This window comes from Erinaceus europaeus, chromosome 7, assembly GCF_950295315.1.
Source record: "Erinaceus europaeus chromosome 7, mEriEur2.1, whole genome shotgun sequence".
NCBI lineage: Eukaryota > Metazoa > Chordata > Mammalia > Eulipotyphla > Erinaceidae > Erinaceus > Erinaceus europaeus.
The window spans coordinates 105,114,035-105,119,107 of record NC_080168.1 but is presented as its reverse complement, the minus strand read 5'-3'; positions in this window follow the sequence as shown (position 1 = coordinate 105,119,107).

The following is a 5,073-nucleotide window of genomic DNA, read 5'->3' as shown; positions in this document are numbered from 1 at the left end:
ATTGTCTTTTTGAACTCTAAGACAGCAGGAACCTCACATCTCCACTATAGATCCTCTACTTCTCCCAGTCCTGGAACCCTTGGATAGGGCCCACTTTCCCGTATGCCTCTCCCAATCCATATCAAATAATATTGCATCTGTCGATCACAACCTAGCCAACACAACAATTGCCACCTCAACATGCTTCACTTCAGACTGTGTCCAGAGACATCACATGTGGATTGACAACCCTTCAGCTTCATTACTCGGGTGAGACCTTTCCTTTCATAGTATACTCTAATTCCATCTCAGGTGGTTCACTTTCTAACAAAGTCCCAAAACCTAGATAGACACCAGTTTCTGTGAGAGAGAGCATATGTTCACATGTATCTGTAAACTACTGCAAAATATATACCTGAAAGCAGAAGTACACTAGAGTTTGCAGTGAGTGCCCCCCTAACACTTCCTCTCCACTATTCCAAGCTTTGGGTCCATGATTGCTCAACAATTTGTTTGGCTTCGTATGTTAACTCTCTTTTCAGTCACCAGGTTCCAGATGTCATCAGGATGCCAGCCAGGCTTCCCTGGACTGAAGACCCCACCAATGTGTCCTGGAGCTCCACTTCCCCAGAGACCCATCCTACTAGGGAAAGAGAGAGGCAGACTAGGAGTATGGACCGACCAGTCAACGCCCATGTTCAGCGGGGAAGCAATTACAGAAGCCAGACCTTCTACCTTCTGCAACCCACAATGACCCTGGGTCCATGCTCCCAAAGGGATAGAGAATGGGAAAGCTATCAGGGGAGGGGGTGGGAAATGGAGATTGGGTGGTGGGAATTGTGTGGAGTTGTACTCCTCCTACCCTATGGTTTTGTTAATTAATCCTTTCTTAAACTTAAAAAAAAAAAGAATGAGAAAATTTACTCTTGGGAGTGATGAAATCCTGAATGTAGAAGACTCTGCACTACCAAAGCAACATTTGAATGCCTGTAACAATGGGCTGCTCATTGAACTTCTTAACTTGGGGGGCCAGGCAGTGGTACACCTGGTTAAGCCCACACATTACAGTATGCAAGGACCCAGGTTTAAGCTCCTGGTCCCCACTTGCAAGGGGAAAGCTTCATTAGCGGTGAAGTAGGGCTGCAGGTGTCTCTGTCTCTTTTTCTTCCTATCTCACTCTCTCCCCTCTCAATTTCTCTCTGACTTTATCCAATAACAAATAAAAATAAAATTAAAAAATTGAAATAAAAAAAAACGTTTTTGCTTAGTACTTGCCATTTGACAAGGTAACAGCTTCACTCATTAGCTCATTTTTTCATTAATTCATCCTCTTAACTTAAAAGCCTTACAGTGGCCTCCAGGATCATACTTGACTTGCCCTTTCCCCAGCTTTCTCAATTTCTCTTTCTTACTATGCAGTGGAGAGTGGGAGGGGGGTATACTCCGGATTTATTCCCCTTTACTCTAACTGTCCTCATGTCCCTGGGAGTTTTCCTTCCCCCATATTTCTACTAGATTCACTGCCTCATTTCCTTCAAGTCTTTGCTCAAATGTCACCTTAGGCCTGTGTTAATACCGCTGTCTGCCTCCCATTATTGTGTTGATTATTTCTCTTCCCTCCTTTGTAGATGTCAACTGTGTGAAAATCGAAATGTATAAGTAAGATCATATTGGACTCATAGAGAGCACTCAAATATTTGTGGATTGATCGAAGCTAGCAAATTAGTATTGGGTGTCTACTCTGCCTCTGGATTTGTGCTTAGCATCAGAAATAAAATGCAGAACAAGACACAGTCACTAGCCCACAAAAGCTTGTGTGGTATAATTCCCAGGACACCACAGATTCTGATTCAGTAAATTCCTGGTGCATCCTTGGTACCTGCTGCTCTGCCAGGCAGGCACGAGAGGTTTCAGACGTTCCTAATTCTCACTGTCTTCTGGCAAGCAAAGTTGTCTTTGTCACTGAATACAACTCTGAAAACACACTGGGTGTTGAATAATTCCCCTGAAGTGATAAAAGGAACATTGTGATCATTAAGATATATATATTTTGCCTTCCGGTGACTCATAATGTAGACAAAATTTCTACAGCCCAATTATTATTTTTTTCAAAAGTGTTTCTAACAAAGAAACAAAGCCTCTATGCAGAACTGCTACACTAAAACAGATGTGTGCACATGGAAATCTAGAGGCAGTAACACCTCAGAAATATTCTGCTTCTCCAGCCTCAGAGGTCATATTTTAAAACTGATATAATTTTATGCCATGTCAAATCTTGTGTGTGGAGTTTTTTTTCCAGGTCCATTAATAGATTCTTCATTGCTATTAGTTTATTAACCTTGATGTAGTTAAATGAGTTCAAATGTAGGTGGTCACAACGGAAAAAAAATAAGAGCCTTTATACATTACAGGTGGAAAGTGCTAAAGTGATCTCATGCTCATAAAAATGGGCCAGCATTCTCTAACACAGGTGTTAAGAAAGAATTAAGACAATCAGAGACCTGTTGAAACCACAGCTGTCCCTTTTACTGAGTACAGCTGTCTATATATATTCTTTGACTTTTTTTTTGCAGCAACTGGCTTGTGATATAGAATTTTTAGTTCTAATGAGTATACTTAAATGTCCACTCAAATACAGAAAACAGATTCCTCCTTCACCTCTATATATAGCCTTGTATAGTCTTGTTAATTACTGAGTTTCTAGCAAAAAGTTAAGGAATAAATAAAACAAAGCTTTCTAGATGTACTGAGAATATGTATTATCCAAGATTTACTACATTTTTCTGTAGCATTGATAGTATGAAACTAATACCTATATACCCATTATATCACAGGGCATGAACATAAGAATAGTTACTAATTGAGAGTCAGGCGGTAGTGCAGCTGGTTAAGCGCATGTGGTGTTGAAGCACAAGGACCAGAGTAAGAATAGTTACTAATATAAAAGTGCGTTGAAATAATACAGATGTTTAAAACATAGAGATGTTAAAACATACATAAAATATACAGATGTTAAAATATAATACCCAATCGTGAAAATTCCAATATAATAAATATTAACTCCATTTTAGTACCTTACACTCTGAGTTCTTCGTTTTATTTAAATTTACTTTCCTATAGTTTCAAAAAGTTACCTTTACTTTGGATCTCAGTGTATCCAACAGGTAAATTTTAGAGCATCTGAGTCAAAACATGTTTCAAAGAAAAAGAAACAAAACTTCAAGTAAGACCCCATTTAGATCTTGGACTCAGCTTCACAACACTCATACTTTGCTTGGTAATAGAATCCGCGTTTCAACTTGGTTGGGAGGTAGAGAGGGAGAAAAAAAGGTAGATGATGAATAATAAGTAAACTATATATAAATGTCTTTGTTTAAGTTTTCTTCCCTGTGGTGGCTGTTTCTCTAAGTCTTCATCCATCCACTGTCTATCTTCTATTTGATTTCTTTTTCCTTTTAAGGATACGTTGACTTATTGCTTGAAATATTTTTTCAGAACTACAGCCTTCAAAAATAATTCAAAAAGAACCACAGTGTACCTTGGGATAAAACTATCAGAGAGCAGAATAGCTGCCGTAACCTTGAGAATATTTGATACCATGATCTTGTCTTGGACGAGTATTATTTGCAGGAGGACATACTGCATATTTGCTATGCTATTCTATGCTCACTTTTGAGCCAGTCATGGCTAAATGCTATTGTTTGTCTTTTTTGTACAATCTCACCTAGAAACTTAGAAAACAAGTCATTTCTTTTTGTATGAGGAAGTATTTTATATCAATATTAAGATCATAGGCAGGGCAGGGATAGATAGCATAATGGTTATGCAAAAAGACTCCTGTCTGAGGCTCCAAAGTCCCAGGTTCAATCTTTTTTTTTTTTTCCTGCTGGAATATCTTTCCCAGGTTCAATCTTGTAAATCTTGTACCACCATAAGCCAGAGCTGAGCAGTGCTCTGATAAACTAGGAAAAAAAAAAAAAAAAAAGATTGCTGTCCTTCATAAGTGATGACGATGATTTAAAAAGTAATAATTGGGGCCTGGTGGTAGCTCACATAGTGGATCACAGATATCATCTGGCTTGAGGACCCAGATTTAAGTCCCTGGCCCCTACATACAAGGGGAAAGCTTCACAAGTGCTGGAGCAGTGTGGGTGTCCTTCCTTTTCTACCTTTCTCACACTGGCCTTCTCTCTGTCTCTTATCTTATGAGTATATGTAAATCTAAACATCTTTGGGTGTACATAAAACATCTCGAGGGCTCTCCTAGTAAGTAGATCACTCTGTATCAGACTTGTTATCTCCAAGTCTAATGATTATATCAGATTCTATGTGTACTCTGCAAATCTTGACCTTCCCCCAAGGATGTAGGCATAATTCAGGGGTATCAGATAAGGCAAGCTTCATGTTAGCCTGAAGATGTATTGACCACTATCTCTGTTAACCCTGATACGAAAAACACCCCCTGGAGACTAGAGACAGAATTACAGAAATAACAAAGAATTTATAGCATGTCTGGTATAATACATAGCTGTTAGTAAGAAAAATAGCAGAGAAATAACAGGTATTATAACTCAGGGGTCTATCAAGAAATCAGGGGGTCTCCAAGACTTAAAGAAGAAGGCATAGCAGTGGTGGTTAGACAGTATGTCTATCTCTGAAAGATATTCAGAAAGCATTGTCCTGGGTGTTAGGGTAATCTGGCTGGCCATACAGGTGTCCCGTTCCTTCCTCATCACACCATGTGCATCCCTCCCAAAGCTGCATACTTGGTCAGAGAGGTTGGTCTTCTCTAAATAGAGATGGACTGGTCTTCAGTCAAGGGTATACAAGTAGCTGGCTCCCCTGCTAGAACCTCCAGACAAGCTCTCAGAAACCATTGTCAAATAAATTAACTAAATTCATCAACTTTCCAATTCTACTTATTCTTCCAACTCCTTCCTTTCAGGCAGGGAAGTTCTTGAAAGGAATCTGACTGGTACAGCACAGATTTGTCATTGAATACATACAGTGTTTGCAGGACCCTCTGTCTCCTCACTAGGGACACAGCCGCTAAGGGAAGGTGGTGACCCAGATGTCAAAGTGTTCCGGTCCTGT